This window comes from Heterocephalus glaber, unplaced genomic scaffold (assembly GCF_053883595.1).
Source record: "Heterocephalus glaber isolate CG9 unplaced genomic scaffold, H.glaber_assembly_v1.0 deba00001687, whole genome shotgun sequence".
Taxonomy (NCBI): Eukaryota; Metazoa; Chordata; class Mammalia; order Rodentia; family Bathyergidae; genus Heterocephalus; species Heterocephalus glaber.
In genome coordinates, this window is record NW_028258412.1 from 11290492 (window position 1) to 11309418 (window position 18927).

At 50.9% G+C, this 18927-nt stretch overlaps 1 protein-coding gene across 3 annotated transcripts in view; it reads left to right on the forward strand.

Annotated features, from left to right (window-relative positions):
• Positions 1–552: 552 nt before the first annotated feature.
• The window catches only part of Wscd2 (WSC domain sialate O sulfotransferase 2), a 112286-nt gene continuing 93911 nt past the window's right edge, over positions 553–18927 (forward strand). Inside the window, exon 1 of one of the 3 annotated variants that reach the window (XM_021257317.2) lies at positions 553–1572. The gene's annotated coding sequence lies outside the window, so the exon portion shown is untranslated. Of the gene's footprint in view, positions 1573–12933; positions 18810–18927 lie in introns of those variants that run through there. The other 2 variants (XM_004843620.3, XM_087198438.1) reach the window with 2 other exon arrangements.

The window sequence follows — 18927 nt, forward strand, 5'->3', positions numbered from 1 at the left end:
TGAGGACAGGCCCCATGTTTGATCTATGATTTCATCTCCCATTTTGGTGGTTGAGGAAATTAAGGTTTGGTGAGATGAAACAACTTGATCATGAGCATAGAGCCAGAAAGTAGCTGAACCTGAAGCTCAACCCAATTCTGATTGGTTCAAGATTTGTCACTCAAAAGAACAAATCTAGGGGCCTGGGGGTGTAGCTCAGTTTTTTCAACATGTCCAAGGCCCTGGGTTTGGACCCCAGCACTGCAAAGCAAAACAAAACAAAAACCCAGAGTTTTCAAAAGTTAAAATTTAACACATGTGTGGAAGAGAGCTTGATATGGAAACATACAGTCCAGTGACGTGACACAAACATCTGTGTAAGGTACCAATCAGGTCAAGACAGAAAAGAGGCTCTGCTTTTGTCACTAGGAGATGGGGGCCTTCCCCAGAGAGTGGCTGGGCGTCCTTTGACGCTGGGCATTGCCAGCCATACTTTGCTGACACAGAGGTTCAGAGCTCTGCTGCCCAAGGTCACAGAGCTTGCTCAGAAGGGGAGAGGGAAGGGAGAGGGAGAGAGAGAGGCTTACCCACAGGTCACACAAGCTAAAACCTATACAGCCTGTTGAAACAACAAACTAAACCCCGGTAAGCAAAACTGCCCTGCTTTGGGTATTGACTGTTTGCAAAGCGCCATATGCCAAGCCTCGGAGCCGCAGCGGTAGCAAGCAGTCTGCAGTGTATGGGGAGATAACTCACTGCCAGGCACCTTGGTCCTTTGCGTAATCATCTCAGTTAATTCTGCCAACCACCCTACGACCTGGGTCTCGAGCCCATTTTACAGAGGAGGAGACTGAGGCCTGGAGGCTTCGGCCTCAGGCCGGGCTCTGCAACAGCCAGGCCTGGGCAGCAGCCGGGCTCCACACGGGAGGCGGGGGAGGACCAGGTGGCGCGCAAGGAGTTAAGCGGGAGGCAGCGCTGTGGCTCCGGCGAGGAACGCGCCGGGCTGAAGCGCGCTGCTGGCGGCGGCGCGGGGAGCTGGGGCTGGAGACGCGAAGTCCGGGGCGGCCAGCGAGGCGGCGAGGAGGCAACGCGCCACAGGCCAGGCGGCTGCATCCGGCGTGGCGGCCAGGCATCCCCGGGCGGGTCCTGCACGGGGCCTCGCGGTGGCGCGGGGCACCCGCAGTGCCGCCCGCCCGCCTTCCAGGCTCGCGGCGGCCGGGCTCTCACTTCCTCTGCCTCTGCCCGCCTCCCCGGCTCGCCGGCTGGCGTCGCCACCGCCTCCTCGTCCCCGGCCACCGCTGTCGCCTCCGCTGCTGCAATCCAGGGCGCACGCTCTCGCACTTTCCGCTGGCGGCGCGGAGGATGCCCCCTGTAGCAGTCGGGGAGAAATAGCCTCCCGGCCGGGCTGGACCACCCTTGGTGGCGAGGAAGGAAATCCGGGCTCCGCTTCCCTTGATGGCACTGCAGCAGCTGGCAGCCGGGACGGCGCCCACGAAACGGGCGCGCCAAGCTGGGCGCGGGAGGCGCAGAGAGGGACCCCGGGAGCAGGCTGAGCTCCGCTGCCGGAGTTCGCAAGTGGCTGGGACTCCGCAGGTAAGAACTGGGGTCCTGGAGATGCTGGGAGGCCCCAAAGGGAGCGGGGCGCAGGGCTGCTGCGCAAGGATTCCTGTCCCCAGGCGGGGCTGCTGTCCCGGCCACGTTCCCGCAGACTGGGGCTCAGCGCCCAGAGCCCCGAGAGAGAACCCAGAGCTGCGAAAACCCAGCCCTGGGTAGGTGACAAACTTTCCTCTGGCCTAGGATGGGACAAGCTGGCTCATCAGGCGTCCCTGCTCTGGGGATCTCTTTGGCTCCCTAGAGCTTGCCCATCAGGGCTTCTCAGCAGAGCTCCTCAGGGGCAAGGCAGGGTCCTTTGATTTGGCTCTTGAATCACCCATTCCCGGCCAGGGGGAGTTCCCAGGGAGAAGGAGCAGATCATATTTACAAGTTAGCTCTATGAGGTGTGGGTTGGGGCTGACACTGGCAGATGAGGTTCCCTGTATCCGGGCAGTGATTGGCTTTGTGTAGAGGGATTTGCACACTTGAAGTGTCCACTCGGAGGTGTGAGAGTGTGTGTAGGAAGAGAGAATTGGAGGCTGGGAGGCTCGTTTAGCTATATCGTCCCCATTCAAGCCCTTCCAGCAGTCCCAAGTATCATCACAGAAGACAACTCACCTCCTTGGCGGAGCTACTAGAAGGGGTGGAGGTCACCTCCCATTCCTTGTAGCTCCAAAGAGGCTGCTTTTTTTAAGTGAGGGAGGAAAAATGGGGGAAGTTTCCTGGGCTACTCAATGAGACCATTCAGGCTGGTGCCTGAGGAGGTGCAAACTTTCTGCAGAAAAAAAGCAGGAAGGGATGAGTGTACAGGGCATCCTGGCACAGTTGTCCCTAGCTCTGGGGATGTGGGTGGTCCCCCCACACTTCAGGCCCCTGGAGGCTCTGCGGAGTCCCATACATAGCTCATGAGTTTGGCCAGATTATTATTTTCTTTCTTGTGAAAAGCCTGCTCCAGAGAGGCCACCTAGACTCCAGGGATGATTTTGGAGCTGCCTCTTCGGTCAGAGCCCCATGGAGGGTTCCCTGCTGCAGTTGCAGCTGAAGGCTGGGGCCAGCTCGATGTCCTACTGGTTGGGACTTGATGTACCTGCAAGGCAGAGACCAGATATGCTTCTGGTCACGACTGGAGGGTCAGGATACTGCCCAGGTGCTATACTCACTGCCTGCTGGGTCAGGTGCCTGCCTCGGGGAGTAGCGTTCCTGTGTGCTTCCTGGACAGTTAATTCTTAGGGCAGGAGATGCAATTCAGAGGACCTCCTCTCCTTGTTGGATTCTGACCTGGGGTCAGGTTATGAGCTGCTTTCCTAGGCTCCCAGAACCCAGGAACCCCTCCAGGATATCATGGCCTGGTGCTTGATGTCTTGGCGAGAGCCTCAGCTCCGGGTCAGGAGGATGAGTTTCACATCTGCCCTCAATTTGCTATGTGACTTCGGGCAAATCACTAGCCCTCTTTGGGCTCCAGCTGCTGCTTCTCTAACGTGAAAGGATGACATGTATCTTCCAAGCTCTCTATTCAGACACCCGATGCCTCTGAGCAATGTCACATAGATTTTCAAAAACCCAGGAGGTGTTTAAGAGACCCAGGTCTCAAGTCAGATCCAAGTTTGAACAGTCACTTCTTTTACCAAGCTTTGATTCCTCCTCTATACAATGTCACAGTTCCTACTCTGGAAAGACACTGGGAGCACTGAGTGAGATGGAGTAAGAGAGTGCCCAGTGTCTAGCAGAGCACGGAGCTCAGCATGGATAACAGCAGGCTCTCCGGTTTGGGGTCTCGAGCTTGGGCACCTGGCTGCTGTTTCCCTGGGGAGACTGGCTCTCTCTAGCCCACCCCAAGCACCAGTGATCTTTGATTAGGGGGCAGGGTCCCCATTCTCTCCAATCACCTGATACCTACAGTCCCCACCCCCACTCTGCTTCCTCTTAGAAGCTCTGCTGGACCAACTGCTCCCAGTGGGGAGCCCAGGGCAGTCTGGGAGGGCTGGATGCACCCAGCTGCTGTGTCGCCATGACAACAGGAGGTGGTGGTAAGCTGCCCCTATGGCTTCACTTTTGTAGCTGTCTGGGGACCCAGAGCCTAGAAGTCCTGTCTGTCCTGTGTCAAGCATCCCATCTGCTGAGGGGCTGAGGGCTGCTCCACATTAGGTAGGGAGGCTGCTGTTCCTGGCAAGCACAGCCACACCAGGGAAAGAACTCTTGTACAGTCTTATGGGGGGCTGAGACTGAGGGGGAACATGGTAGACTGTTCTGACTTCTTTCTGACTGGTTTTGAGGCTTGAGGGTGGCTCTGAGTCCTTGCTTGAGACCACTGATGGAAGGGAAGATCTCATCCCCACTGGTGCAGGAGAGTTGAGGGTATGTGGTAGGGACCGAGCAGGAGCCAGAGCACTGCGTGCTGCCTTAACTTGGCTTAGACTCTGAGGAAATGAACAGTCTGTGCTCCTGGTAGAGTAGTGTGTGTGTGGACACGTATGAGAATGTGTGCATCTCAGGGTTTGTGCCCATCTGCTTACGGAAGTATAACTTACATTAGAACCTTAAGTGTGTGTGTGTGTGTGCACATGTGAGCCATGTCCGTATGAGTGTGTCCTTGATGTCTGGTGGATTTATGAGTGTGTACATGTCTGTAGATTTGTGAATGTGTGTGTGCACCTGCAAGAGAACAGGTGCATATGTGTATCAGTGCAAGTGGTGAGGCTTCAGTGGTTGTGGATGTATCACAAGCAGGTGTGTGTATGCACAGATACACATGAGTGCTATGAGGCCCCATGTGGAAATGCTTGTGTTTGAGAAGCTGCACATGTCTGCCTGGGTGCATGTTTTAGTGGCTGGCTGTTTGTGAGTGCTGCATGTGTGTGAGTGTGCATGTGTGTGCAATGAAGTGCAATGAGTGTGGATGAGTACTATGCACCTATGGGCATAGGTATCTGCATGTTTTCCAGGGCATTTCTGTGTATACCTCTGTGTGTCTCTCTGTATAGCATTGCACACTCAGTTGTCTGTGTGTGTACCTGTTTGTCATGTCTGTGTATACATGTGAGTTGCTCCACATGGGTATCTGTGATTGTTACAAGGTACATTCGGTTGTGTCTCTGCACACATGTGTTTCTGTGGGTACAGAAATATTTCTGAGTATGTGACTGTATGTAGCATTGCATATGTGGTTATATCTCTCTGTGTACATGTATGTTTGAGTGTTAGTACCTGGGTGTGTTAGCTGCAGTGTACATTTGAGTGTGTCTGTGTGCATGTCAGTGTGCCCTGAGTGTGTATTTCTGTGTGTTGTGGTGTAACTTGCACACACCTGTGAGCGAGTGGCTGAGTGAGCATTCCTGGCTGTTGCACTGTATCCTCTTGCATGTCTCTGGGTGTACATGGGTGTGTTTCTGAGGTGTTTGCCTGTGTGTGTGGTGGTGTGACCTTTGCATGAGCCTGATGTGTACATGTGGACTCCCAAGCATGAATATCTCAGAGGCTGTGGTCTGAGTGTCCGTGTGTGTGTGCACAAATGCTCCCGTGCACTTTCAAACAGAAACCAACCTGAACCCGGAGGACCACTCACTCTCCTGCCTGCTTTAGGTCTGAATTGTGCTCATGCTGGGCTCCTTCCGAGTGTTGCTCCAGGAGTTGGTGACAGCTCTGAGGAGGGTTGGCATGCTGTGCGTACATTTCCAAGTGCCTGTGCCTGCTGGTGCTCCGAACCCCTGTGTGCTCCCACTTCTGCCTCCCTTGCCCCTCGCAACAGCCCAGGTCTCTCTTGCCAGAAGCCTTCACGTAGGGCTACTGCTGAACAAACTCACAGATGTTGAAAGAGCAGGTATAATTTTAGGCAAAAGGTCTGAAAATAGGCAGCTTTGGATGTGCTGAACATCTTGACAGCAGTGTTTCTAATTAGGAGCAACTTGTTTTCCTTAAATAAACAAATCAAGTGAGGAAAGAAATTGCCTGAGATTAATGACTCCCCGGAGCAGGTCCAGATATTGGGAAGATGGGAACTGGGGTGGGGCACGAATGGGTCTTTGGTCCCCATGCACTGACAGTACTAGTGATGCTCAGGGCCCTTCCAGAGTGTGACTGAGGCAGGAGCTGACTTGAGACCCTGAGGAGTTGGTCAGGGCCGGCAGCAGGGCCCCTTTCCAAGGTCCGCCTGGGGCTTGTTAGCTCGTAGAAGCATCACTGGCTGCAGTTCTTCCCACCCCAGGCTGATGCCTTAGTCAGGAGACTTCATCTGTCTTCTACACCAAGAGACAGGCAGGGCTTGTGCTGCTCATCTTTCTGCTTGGCTTCAGCCATGTGACTAGCATTGGCCACTAGATGGGGTAGAGGTGACAATATGTCCACTGTGCTTAGGCCTTAGGGAACCTTATGTGCTTCTGTTGTGGCTGGGAAGAGCTTCCCTGAGGTCACTGCTGCCTCTTGAGCCAGGCTCAACCCTAGTGGAGAGCAGCAGCCAAACTAGCACACTTAAATCCCAGCTGGCCACACTAGGCGAATGCTGCTTCTTCTCTTTCCCCAGCATTGGGAATTATTTGTTACACACCATTATTGTGGTCATAGCTAACTGATGGAGTTACCAGTAAATAGTCTATATTTCCTTTTCCTGTTTGACCTTGGAACTCATTCAGAGGCACATAATAAAATCCTGCACTTCTTACCGTTGCTAGCCCATCCCGACCTTGCTCTCTGTCTACCTCAACGTGAACAATGATAACAGTAATAGATAACACATGCAGTGTTCACTAGGTACAGCCACCATGTCAAGGTCTTTATCTATCATCTGTCACTCATAGCAACTCTATTAGACAGTTTCTGTTATAATCTCTTTTTTTCATAATCTGTGAGCCTCAGAGAGGTGAATTGATTTGCCCAGGTCACACAGTCCTGGAGAAACTTTCCTGAGATTTGCTCATAGATTACCTGATATCAAAGACCGTGGGGTTTTTTTTTCCATTAAGTTTATTGGTATATTTTAGGTATACAATACAGTTACATTCATCATTGGGATCTTGTACCCTTTTACACGATGTAGCTTGGTTCTTATTTTTTCCCTCTTTCCCTGCCCTCCCTTCACCCTCTCCACCCCTCCCTATTTACAAAGACTTTGTTTCCATTTTTTCCTTTTCTCATATTTTTTTCTTTTCCCGTCTTTCCTTTTTCCTATCCCTCCCACTTCCCCTACTCCTTTAGACCTTTTCTTTCTATTTCAGTTATCAGTTATACATTTTGATCCTTATTTACACTTTTAGTTTTTCACACCAGAGAAACTATTCAGTATTTACACATTTGTCCTGTTTATTTCACTTAAGAGTATCCTCTCATGTGCATCCATTAAGCTATAAATGACTCTAGTTTCTCATTCTTTATGGCTGAATAGTACTCCATTTTATATAAAAACACACACACACACACATACACACACACACATCTTCTTTATCCAGTCTCCAGTTGATTGGCAATCGTGTTGTTCCCAAGCTTTAGCTATTACAAACTGTGCCGCTATAAACATGGGTGCACATATATCGCAGTGGTATAATTCTTTTAATTCTTTGGGGAAGATCCCCAGCAGGGGAATAGCTGGGTCAAATGGAACTTCTAATCCTAGTTTTTTAAGGTATCTCCATATTGATTTCTACAGTGGTTGCACCAGTCTACACTCCCACCAACAATGGAGAAGGGTTCCTTTCTCCCCACAACCACACCACCATTTGTTATTGGTTGATTTCATGATAGCAGCCATTCTTTCTGGGTGAGGTGGAATCTCAGTGTTGTTTTCATCTGCATCTCTCAAATGTCCAGTGATGTTGAACATTTTTTCATATATTTATTTGCTGCTTTTACTTCTTTGTCTGAGAAATGTCTGTTCATTTCAGATGCCCATTTTTGGATTGGGTCTTTATATTTGGGGGGGGTCTGATTTTTTTTTTGAGTTCTTTATCTATTTTAGGTAGTAGACCTTTGTCTGAGGAACAGCTGGTAAGATTTTTTTCCCATATTGTAGGTTGTCTCTTAGCTCTGTTGGTGGTTTCTCTTGCAGTGCAGAAGCTTTTTAATAAGATGAGATCCCAGTTGTTAGATATTTTTTTCTTTCTTTTTTTTTTGTTTTGGTACTAGGGATCAAACTCAGGTCCCTGAGCTTGTGAGGCAGGCGGCAGCACCACTGAGCTACATCCCCAGCCCTTGCCCCAGTTGTTGATTCTTTGTGTTAGCTCCTGTGCTACTGAGGATTAGTTCATAAAGTCTTTTCCTATGCCAATGTCTTTGAGAGTTCTACCTAATTTATCTTCCAGCAAGTTTAGTGTTTCTGTCTTAATATTTAGATCTTTAATCCACTTCGATTTTAGTTTAGTGCATGTTCAAAGATAAGGGTCTAGTTTTAATCTTTGGCAGGTTGAAATCCAGTTTTTCCAACACCATTTATTAAAGAGGCTATCTTTCTTCCAATGAGGATGGTTGGGTCCTTTGTCAAAGATGAGGTGGCTCAGTGTGTCTGGAGTTGTTTCTGCATCTTCTCATCTATTCCACTGATCCTCAGGTCTGTTTCTTTGCCAGTACCATGCTGTTTTTATCACAAGGGCTTTGTAGTATAGTTTCAAGTTGGGGATTGTGATACCCCCTGCCATGTCTCTGTTGCCTAGAACTGCTTTTGCTATTCTAGGTTTCTTCTGGTTCCAAATGAATTCTTGGATTGTTTTCTCTAGTTCTGTGAAATATACTGTTGGGACTTCAATTGGGATTGCATTGAATCTATATAGCAGTTTCAAAGACTGTGTTTTTAATCACAGTGTCACATTGCCTCCCCAGTGCTATTGGGTAGGTTTGATGTAACCGATGTCATAGCATACATTCAGCATTTTCCCTTAGCTCACCTGGAGGTTGAGTTGGCAGGAATGAATCATGCCACAGAAGTGTGAAGTATCTGTCTGAATGTGTGGAGATTTGCCCATCCATCTATCCCTTCCTGCAGTCATCCACTCACCCACCCACTAACCTGTCCTTCCATCCATCCATCCACTAACCTGTCCTTCCATCCATCCATCCAGTAACCCATCCATCCATCCATCCACCCACTTACTCATGCATGCACCCATCCACCCCCTCTCTCTCCATTCCCTTTTTCCATCTGACTCATATATTCATTCAATCAGCATCAATGTTTGCTCACATTCTGTGCTGGACACCCAAGATACAGAGAGGAGCTGGCCCACCTCTGTCCTTGAGGAGCTCGTGGTCTGGAGAGGAAGTGGGAAGCTGAGTGCTGGAGGGGTACTGGCTGGGCCCTGTCTGGCCCTTCCCTGCAGCCCCATCTTGTTGCACCCTTGTAAGGACCAAAGGAGTTGATGTTGATAAAGCCCCATGGACACTGCCTGGCCCCACATTGGAAGCCACAGTAGATGGCCACCCCTCTTCCTCTTGTCCCTTCTCCTCTCATGGAAGAAGCCAGGGGCCTCAGCATCCCAGAGAAGGTGACTAACCATCCTGGTTTGTCTAAGACCCAGTTTTTCCTAGATCGTGGGACTTTCTGTGCTAAAACAGGGAAAGTCTCCCACAAATCAAGACAAACTGGTTCCCCTAGTAACAGAGGAGGTGTCAGGCTCAGCCTGGAATGATGTGGTACAGGGAACTAGCAAATCTGGCTCACTACCTGTTTCTGTAAATAAAGTTTTATTGGCACACTGTCACACTCATTCATTTATATATTGTCTGTTGTTGCTCTTGAGTAGGAAGGGCGGCAATGACTAGGTGTGACAGAGAGCACGTGGTCTGCAGACCCTAAAGTGTTTATTATTTAGCCTCTTAAATGAAAAACATTTGCTGAGCCCTGGGCTAAAAATCCCAGCCAGTACTCCTAGCTGTGGCCAAGAGAGAGGAGACCGAGCCAAGAAATTGATGAACTTGGCTGAATCACTGTGGATCAAGTGTCTTGTGGAGTTTCTGACCCCTATGGGTGAGGAACCCAGAGGCTCAGGAGCTGGAGGATTCTTAGATGGAGAGACAGAGACCCTGAGAGGGAGAAGACTTCCCACGGCCACCTAGACAGGGGAGGCAGGTGACTTTGATCTTCCTGCCTGGACAACCGGGAGGACAGCTGTGTCCCCTCCCAGCCCTGACTTTAGCAAATGGATCTGGGAGCCCCGGGCAGCAGGGGCTCAGCCCAGCATGGTATTTCTCCTGTCTAACTGTTCATATTTCTAGCTCAGTTGCTAAATATTATATTGTCTGCTGATTTCTGTAAATTCTCTGTGCTGTCCTGTGAGTATGAGGCAAAAGGAAGAGCTCTGGAATGGGAAGCAAAGGGCCCTGAGTCCCAGCTCTAAACACCAGTTAAGTCTCCTTGAGCAAACCCCTTCCTCTCTCTGGGCCTCAGTTTTCTCATCTGGAGACTAGGAGAGGGATTATGGATGGTCATTAAGAATTTCTCCACTCTGGTCTCTTCTGTCCCTCTCTCTTTCCTACATGGAGTGGCCCCAGAGCCTTGGTATACATTGGCCTCTTCTCCAAGGCGGCCTTCCAGGACCTCAGTCTGCAGAGCCTCCTGATGCCGGTGATGATGGTGTCCGTGGGAATCAACATCCTTTTCCCTCCGTTCATGGAGTACAGTGTCCTATGCTTGGCAGGGTCATCCCTGTCTTCTGTTTCCACGTTGAATCCTTGTGACAGGCCTGTGAGCTGAGGGATCTCCACTTTACAAATGCAGGCACTAAGGCTCGAAGAGTTTTATTCACTTGACCAGAGTCACATAGCCAGTAAGTGGTGGAGCAGAGATTTGAGCCCAGGTCTGTCTGACCTCCCAGTCCCAGCCTCAGCCACACCTCTCCCTGTCTTCTCCACTCTGCTGTGACCCCTGTCTTTCCAGGTGGAGGTGATGAACATTTCAGGAACCTCTGTGACATCGCTCACCCTTTCCACTCCCTCTCCTTTAGCAACTTGCCAATGGGTTGGGCCAGGGCCCTTCCTCATAGCCTTGGGATGGTGAACCTGGCTCTCCTGGTGAGGCTGAAGGCCAGGTGGGCACAGGCAGCTGTGAACACCTTGAGGGCCCCCTCCAGGACGGCAGATGACAAATATGGGCCTGAGAACTGAGCACACCAGGCTCTGGCTCTGCAGGTTGGTGGAAAGACGCTGAGCCCCCAGGAAGCTGGAGCTACCCCACATTTGCTGTGAGGAACTCTTGGAAGTGTCAGCACTGTGGCCCTGATTCCCCATCCCATGTGGCCACTTACAAGCCAGTGACCTGGGCCCTGCAGTTTGAAAGCCTACCCTGAAGGACAGGTAGAACACTCAGTGTCTTTGGAGCAATCAGACTAGTTCCCATTTTTTTTCAGGTAGCTCTGAGGGGTATCAGTCATAATGCCTGTAAGCTGACTGTACTGGAAGCCCAACCATGCATAACACAGAGAGAGAGAGGAGTCCATGTGAAATGCTGGTGTCTGTCTGACTGGGGGCCTGTTTACTCTCCCTTTGTACACCATTCTAATAAGCCTGATGACCTGATTTTCCAGGATGATCACATAGACAAGGGACAAATGAGTGTGTAGGATGTTAGGAGGCACAGCGACAGCAGTGAGAAGCAACAGCTGTCAGCCTGGAACAAGGATACAGATGAAGAGATTATAAAAATAAGAAGCATAAAAATGTAAGAGTCACTGCTTGGGAGAATTTAATGTCAGGGTCAAATGGGCCCATCTACATCTCAGTAGCCTGTGTTCGGCTTGATGTTATAGGACAGTGAAATTGCTGGTTTGGTGACAACTCCAAGATACAGTTAAATCCTACGTAGTAGGCAGGACAAAGGGGAAGGAGTCAGTCGCCGTATAAAAGATACCATTCCCGTGGCTAAACTACAAATGCTCTGGGTAGGAGCTGCAGGTATCTGGAAAAACTCCCTTGCAAGGAACTCTCTGTTTTCCACCATGTCGGCAAGCGACATCTAGGTGTACCCAGAAGTGTGTGTGGAACGTGGTAGACATTTGGGAAAGAAACATTCTTTGGCGTCAGACAGCTCCGGGCTTAGATCTCAGCCACTTGTTAAGGTGAGTGGCTCTCGCTGGCCTCTTCCTCCTCCACGTGAGCCACTGCTCTGCTGAAATCAAAGCATCATTTCTTTGTGTGTGAGCCTATAACCCCTCCCGGCCCTACTAGGACAGGATGTGGGATGGAACGGTATGAGTCAGCCACAAGGGATGCCACCGCCTCAAGGAATTGTGGTGCTCTCCATTCATGTCCAGCAGCTGGGCACTGATGCCCAGGTCAGCTCTGGTCCACAGCAGGAGTGGAGGCCAGGAGCCTGTCTTAGGACTGAAGAGGCTCTCGCTCATCTCCTCTGTCACCTGTGTGATTCTGGCCAAGTCACTTTGGCTCACTGTGCCTCTATTTCCTCATCCATAAAATGGGAACAATAACGTCTACATCATTGGGTTCTTATGGGGATGCAGTGAGATGAAGCTCAGGGTAGAGCAAGAGCTTGGCAACGGTCATCTAGGCCAGAAGAGATGTCACTGTCTCAAATAGCCATGAGTAACTAAGATGCCTCTCAGTACTAAATAGCCCATAGGCTTCCACTCAGCACCAGAGGGAAGATGAATCTGCTGGTTTCCCTGTCTTCTAAAAACCAGCTGGCACCTCTAGTAAGTTTCTGCTTTGAGCTCCAGGGACTTACTTGGTTCATAAGATGTTGGGTGGTTATTCACTTACCCACTGCTCCACGTTTGGGTCTACATCATGCCAGACCTACCAGGTCCATGCTGGGCCCTGGGAGGTGCATCTACTGGGTCGAGCTGGGTGGGGGCACCTCCTGGGAGGATGGAGGAGGCACGTGGAAAGCTGTCCTTGGAAGGCAGTGCTCTTAACCTTTACAGCTGTGCCCTGCACTGAGACAAAACTGGCACATGGTGGCTGCCTAGTGTTTGCTGAGTGAATGAATGCACCTTCTATTGGATATGCAGGTCTTCTTACCATCTAAGCCCTAAAATTTCTGGGCTCCAGACTGAGCACAGCAGCCTCAGTTTACTACCCAAGGAAGAAGAAAAGGACGGTATCAGGTCTTGGATCCTTTCTAGGCATTGGAGCAGGTCTATCTCCAAATAAAATTTGATCGTTACAGGAGGTGGAATTAATTGAGGGAAACATGCTTTCAAACAAGAGAGAATTTATGACTGGAAGGCTTGTAATAATTCTAGGAGGTGCTCTTGTTTCTATTTTTATGGAAGAATCCTTTATCAGCCCTGCTGACTCGGGGATTGCAGCAGACCCAGAGCCTGAACCGCAGAGTTGGCTCAGCTCAGCTTGGGGTGGGGAGGGTGGGGCTGGGGTGCTATGCACCCTAGAGTGAGTGAACGAGAAGCTGAGTAGTAGAGGAGTTAGCAGTCAGGCTCTGGGCTCTGCTGCTGAATCGAGGGCCTCTCACTTCCTCGCTGACTTCGGGCAGGTGTCTTGACCCCATGCCCATTTCTCCTGGGTAAAATGGGAATGCTCACAGTATCTCTTCTCTTAGGGTTGCAGCGAGTGTTTAATAAGTTAATTCCCATTAACCCCAAATTTATTATTAGTGTGATGACTGGGGAGAGGACACACCCCTTCTCATGAAGCTCCGCGATGTCTGGCCAGGGTGCTGTTGCCTGAAGCCAGTGGAGGATAAGGACCTCACCAGGCAGTGAAGAGCTGTGGAGGGGCAGCTGGCTTGGGGTGAGACAGACCAAGTGACCATGACCTCCGGGCCTGGCTCAGGCCCCTGCCAGGTTATTAAAGGAGAGGGAGAGGACAGGCTAAGCAGCCTTTAGGGGGCTCCTGAAATGCTCATGACCCCCACCTGGAAAGACCCAGGTGATTGTAGCAGAGAGGAGCGGGTGGGAGAGGTGTGGTCGGGACACAGGCTGTGGGGTCAGACAGACCCAGGCTCAGGACCTCTGCTCTGCCACTTACTGGCTGTGCAAAGCTGGACAAGTGAATGAACCTCTCTGAGACTCAGCATCCTCAGCATCAAGTGGAAACCGGAGTCTTGACTCACGGAACTATCATGAGGACTCAGTGAGAGAATGGAAAGGGAGCTCTGGTTAGCGTGCCAGGCTTCGATCGCCATTCCCCATCTATGAAAAGCGCTGGTGGAACGACGGCTCTAGGACTGTGGCAAAGACGATGGGACCTCGTGTCTGGAGAACTTGCAGCACAGACCGGGAACGGGAGGTGGAGGGCTGTGGGGAGCCGACGGTGGGGCCACTCCGATCTGTGCCTGAGATAGCCGCTGGGCTCCAGTCCTGGTCCTGCCACTCCCATCCTGGTCGTTGCTTACCTGCTCTTTGCCTCAGTTTCCACTTTGGTAAAGTGGAGATAGTAAGCTAGCTGTGTGGTCCACGCCAGTAATCCCAGCACTCCGGGAGGCAGAGGCAGAAGGATAACAAGCCTGAGTCTCAGCCCGAACTATTTAGGGACTTCCTGAGACCCTGTCTCAAAATCAATTATAGAAAAGGCTGGGGATGTAGCTCAGTGTGAAGGCCCTGGGTTCAATCCCCAGTACTGTGAAAACAAAGCTGAGATGAGTCTTCCCTGCCTGGAAGGCTGTGTGAAAATTCAGTGCACAGCACAGAGCATGGCATGTGGTGAAGTTCTGTCTGTGCCAGTTGGTCACATTCCTACTGTCATTGGGCCGCTTTCATTTCCTCCCTGTCAGTGGTGGATTCCTGCAGGGAGCTGCAGGCAGCCCACAAGCTGTCCACAGGCAGAGGGATGAAGTCTTCGAGTGCTCCTGGCCTTGGGCTGATCCCCACAATCCATCCCCAAAGTTCAAGAGGCGCTTCCTTTTGTCAGTTCTTTTCATGTCACCCGCTGCTCTGCTTGTGCCCCATGAATTGAGTAACTGGCTCATCAGAAGAGGTAAACCCCCCCACCGCTCTGCAGGCACTGCCCCTGCTGTGGCCCCTGGAACCTGGGCCTTCTACATCCTGATCTCTGGCAGAGCCCAGGGCCCTATAGATCTCCTGCTACTTCCCTGTGGAAGTGTGTAAGTTTCTTTTGGCTGCTAATGCAGTGGTACAGACACTATACGTTGGTTATCTTGCAGTTCAGGAGGTCAGAAGTCTAAGGAGGGTGGACAGGGCCGTGTTCCTCCTAGGAGTTCCAGGTGAGAAGCTGCTTCTCTGTCTTGCCCAGCACTAGGAGGCTGCCTGCATTCCATGGCTCGTGGTCTCAAACCACTCCCTAGAGCATCTAAGTTCCTTTTCCTACGGAGGCCAGGTTGGTCGCGTATTCCTAGGTTCCAGGGATGTGGACGTGGGCATCTTTGGGGAGTGATTATTATTATTTGGTTACCAGTGAGTAAATGAACAACTCATCCCGTGTTGATTCACACCGCACAGCACGCTCGTCCTGTGCTCACAGCCACAGGGTATGGGTACATCCTGAGCACCAGCTCTGCGTCAGGCTCAGCCTAGGCCCTGGGTGAAGCACCAAGCAGCAGAGCCCCTGTCCTGGCAGTGACTGAGCCCAGGAGGCCATGACGCACGGAGATAAATGAGCAGCGTGGCTGCCCACAGCTTCGGGCTGTGAGAATAGGCTGGGACTTCTCCCCCTCCTGTCCCTTCTGGCCCCAGGTGGTGACAGCGCCTCCTACCACTATTGCTCTTTTCTGGGTGCTGCACCCTTCCCTTTGGATCTCACCCTCCCCTCCCCACAGCGACTCTTCCAGGCCACCGGGGTAGGGTGAGCCGCCTGCCACCTGCTGGCCCCAAGGGGTACAGGTGTTTACCTTGTGCTCTGCCCATGGCTGCTGTCACTCGCTGGTCTGCAGGACAGGCCACCCAGGGAAGAGCTGGATTATCTCCCATTTCAGGTCAGGAGCTCCACCACGCTTGCAGTAGCGGCATTCACAGCTGCCCACAGGTGGAAGCGTCCGTGTCGTGAATGAAGAATAAACAGAGTATGACTTAGGAGCAAAGCATGATGTGTTTGCGTTGTGAAAAACAGAATATTAGAAAGACTTGAAAAGGAAGGATGTTCTGACACAGGCTACACCTTAAGTGGCCTAGAAGGCTTTATGCCGAGTAACCTAAACCAGACACAGCAGGACCGGTGCCCATGTGACTCTGCGCTTCAGGGACCCCGGCGTAGTTATTGCCATAGAGACAGAGGTAGGATGGCAGGTGTCAGGAATGGTGGGGCAGAGGGAAGTGGGAGATTAGGGTTGAAGTGGGACAAGGTTTCAGTTTGGGAAGATGCAAAAGTTCAGGAGGTGGACAGTGGTGATAATTACACAATAATGCGAGTATCACCGAACTGGACACTTGGAAATCCTTATGAGGATGGCAGGTCACTCATTTCCCTGCTCAGGTTTTCATTGAGTACCTACGTATTCTGGGCCCTGTGCAGGTGGTGGAGATGCAAGGCGTGGTCCTGTATAAAATGATAATTCCAGAGAAACATCCAGGCATGTAAAGAGCATGTCAGATAGAGGAAACGGACAGTGGCATGGACCGAAGGGGATGGACATTAGGGTTTTGGTGGGTAGGGAGGAGCTGGCATATAATGAAACTGGGCAGTCTGAAGGGCCTGAGGGCCCCATGAGCATTCTACTCTTTATTACTCTTCCAGCAGTGGGAAGCCTTGTACAGTTTGAGTCCAGGAAGTGAAATGATTCCATTAAACTCTGGCCAGAGCAAAAAAAAGCAAGCCGCCCCCACCTGAGGTGGGAGCCCGTTGAAATCCCAGTTCCAGCCTCATTATGCAGAACACCCAGCCTTCCCAGGGAGAAGGCAATGCTGGCTAAAAGAATCCTCAAATTAGTTTTTTAATCTGCTTTAAGTTGCTAAAATGCCCCAGCCTTTCTTCCATTGTCACCTGGTGGCCTGTGCGCTATTTTAACATTTCTTAGAGAATTTTCCTTTCTTTCTTTATTTTTTTTTAATTAAAGGAGCTTTTTTTTTTCTTTTTGAAAAACAAATCCCAGCTGTGTTTTGATAAGACAGAATTAAAAAATGGCACTGGGGAAATGCCACCGAAGGCTTTGGTTTCTGTCCTTATGGTATCTGAACTGATTTAAATAATAATTATATATTTCATCTCAGTGCAACCTCCTTTCCTCCCACCTTGGCCTCTCCAAAACACTGCACAGTCTCAGCAGCTCTGAAAAAGTGCTGTTTCTAAGATCCCCAACTCTTGACTCCCTTAGGGCAAGGGACAGCCCCGAAGAGTTCAAGACCTCACCTGAAGAGCTTGACTTGCGACAGAATCTAGCTCATGGCAAGCATTGCTTGTTCACTGTCCTGTGGCCTTGGATCATTTATTCCAATCCCCTTAACCTCCAGCTACTCGTATATAATGTGGACATAATGCCAGTGTTCATCTTCTGTCGGATTCTTTAGGTTATAAGTGGCAGAAAGCCCAACTTCAATAGCATTACCCTTCTGTTTCTTCTCAGATTGGAAAGGGAATATATTGACTCCTGTAACTAAAAGTCTAGCTTCAGGCTTGGCTGGATCCAGGAGTTTGACAATGTCATAGGTGTCTCCCTCTCCCTCTCTCTTTTTCTCCTTTCTGCATCCTCTGTCCCTTTCTGGTCCTTTCCTCTTTACCAGCCTCCTGTCTGTCCTTTTCTCTCAGGGACCTCTTTTGCAAGCTGACTTTTTTCTTCCAGGCACAGAACCGCAGGAGTGGCTTCATGCTGGCATTGAGGCACCTGCAAGCCCAGTGGCAGCAGTGCTGCAGTTGGGACCTGTGATTTCCTGGGATCAATCCCACTGGCCAGTGGCCAGGGTCCTGTGGCCAACCCCAGACAGGTGGGCCTTTACGGCTTCCTGAGTGAGTCCCCAGAGGAAGCCATTGCCTGGTTAACTTTTAGAGGGAACCGATTGCTATGTACATGGAAAGGACCCATCCCAAGCTAGGCGACCCTCCTTTGAGAGCTGTGAGCGTGGAAGGGAGCCAAGGACACAAGTGTGCAGTACGCATGGTGGATACTGCCTGTGACTGTCTCTGTGACTGCCATTGGCCTGGTGACCACACAGGTCAGTGGGGTTCAGAACAGCGACAGGCACCCCTAGATTTGTTCAGCCCGGACATCCCACTGACTTCCGCGCCATCTTGCTCTGGTCATTTCCCTTCCCTTCTGGTTGACAAAAGCAGCTCTCACTGTCCTCCTGTCACCTTCCCAAATAAAAGCCAGGATGGCTCAAAAGATGCAGGTTAGGGGCACAACTCCAGGTGCCTCCAGAAGCAGGTATGTCTCCAAGGCATGTGCCAGTGCAGTGCCTGTCTTGGAGGGAAGGTGGCTGTCCCCAACCCCAGACCCCTCTTTCCACACAAGGACTTGGCCCAGGGTGGGCACACAGCTTTGTTTATTTTTTTTTTAATTAATCCCAAGGTTGCATGCAAAATCTACCCAATGGTGAATGTTGGTCACCAATTCAGGCAATTTTAACATAGAGTGGCCAAGGAGGCCTCTGGGCGGCTGCTTGTAAGTAAGGACAGGTCTTTCCTGTCTCCCAATGTGGACTGGAGAGAACATGTGTTGGGGGTGACTCCAGAAGACACTGCCCACTGCTCTGGAAGCCGGGGGCATGTTCTTTGTGCATGGCAGCCCCTTTGATGTCCCTGGGATGGCCTGTTTTACTCTGAGCTGTGCCATGTGTGACGGGCTTTCTGGATGGGACTCAGCAGGAATGGGCGCTTAGAAGCAATTCATTTTGCTGCCTGAGATCATGAAGCTTCTGTCTGATTTCCTGCTGGACACTGTTGATGTCCTGGGTTAAAATTCCTGCGGAGGTTGGGAAGATAACTCAGCTGCTGTCCCTCTGGGCAGGGGGGATTCCATCCTGGCTCTCCCACTTTGCAGTTGAATGATGTAGGGTGCGTCACTTGACCTCTCTGAGCCTCAGATTTCCCATCAGCAGCATGGGGAGCGGCCCTCATAGTTCCTGGCCCCTAAGAGGTGCTGGATCCATAGTAAGTGCTCAGTAAAACAGGTCTTTTGGTGATACTGCAGCCCCAGCAGCCTAGGGAAAGGGAGGATGATTCTGAGGCTACTTGTAGGTACTGAGCATTTGCTCTGCCAGGTCCTTTCCTGCCACAATCCCCTCTACTCCTCCCACAGCCTGGAAATGAATGGCTTTACTATGGGCAAACTGAGGCTCTGAATGACAAAAGATGCTGTCAGAGGTCACACACATAGGACTTGGAAGAGCTTGGATTTGAACTTTGACTTCCTTGGATCTAGAAGCCCTGCCTCTTGTGAGCTGACCCTGTCTTCCAAGGTAACTGTTTGCATTCACACCAACTGTACCCATGAATGCAGCGGAGTCCTAGCCCAGCACTGCTGCTCACTTGCTGTGTCATCTCAGGGGACTTTGTTGACCTCTCTGGGCCTATTTT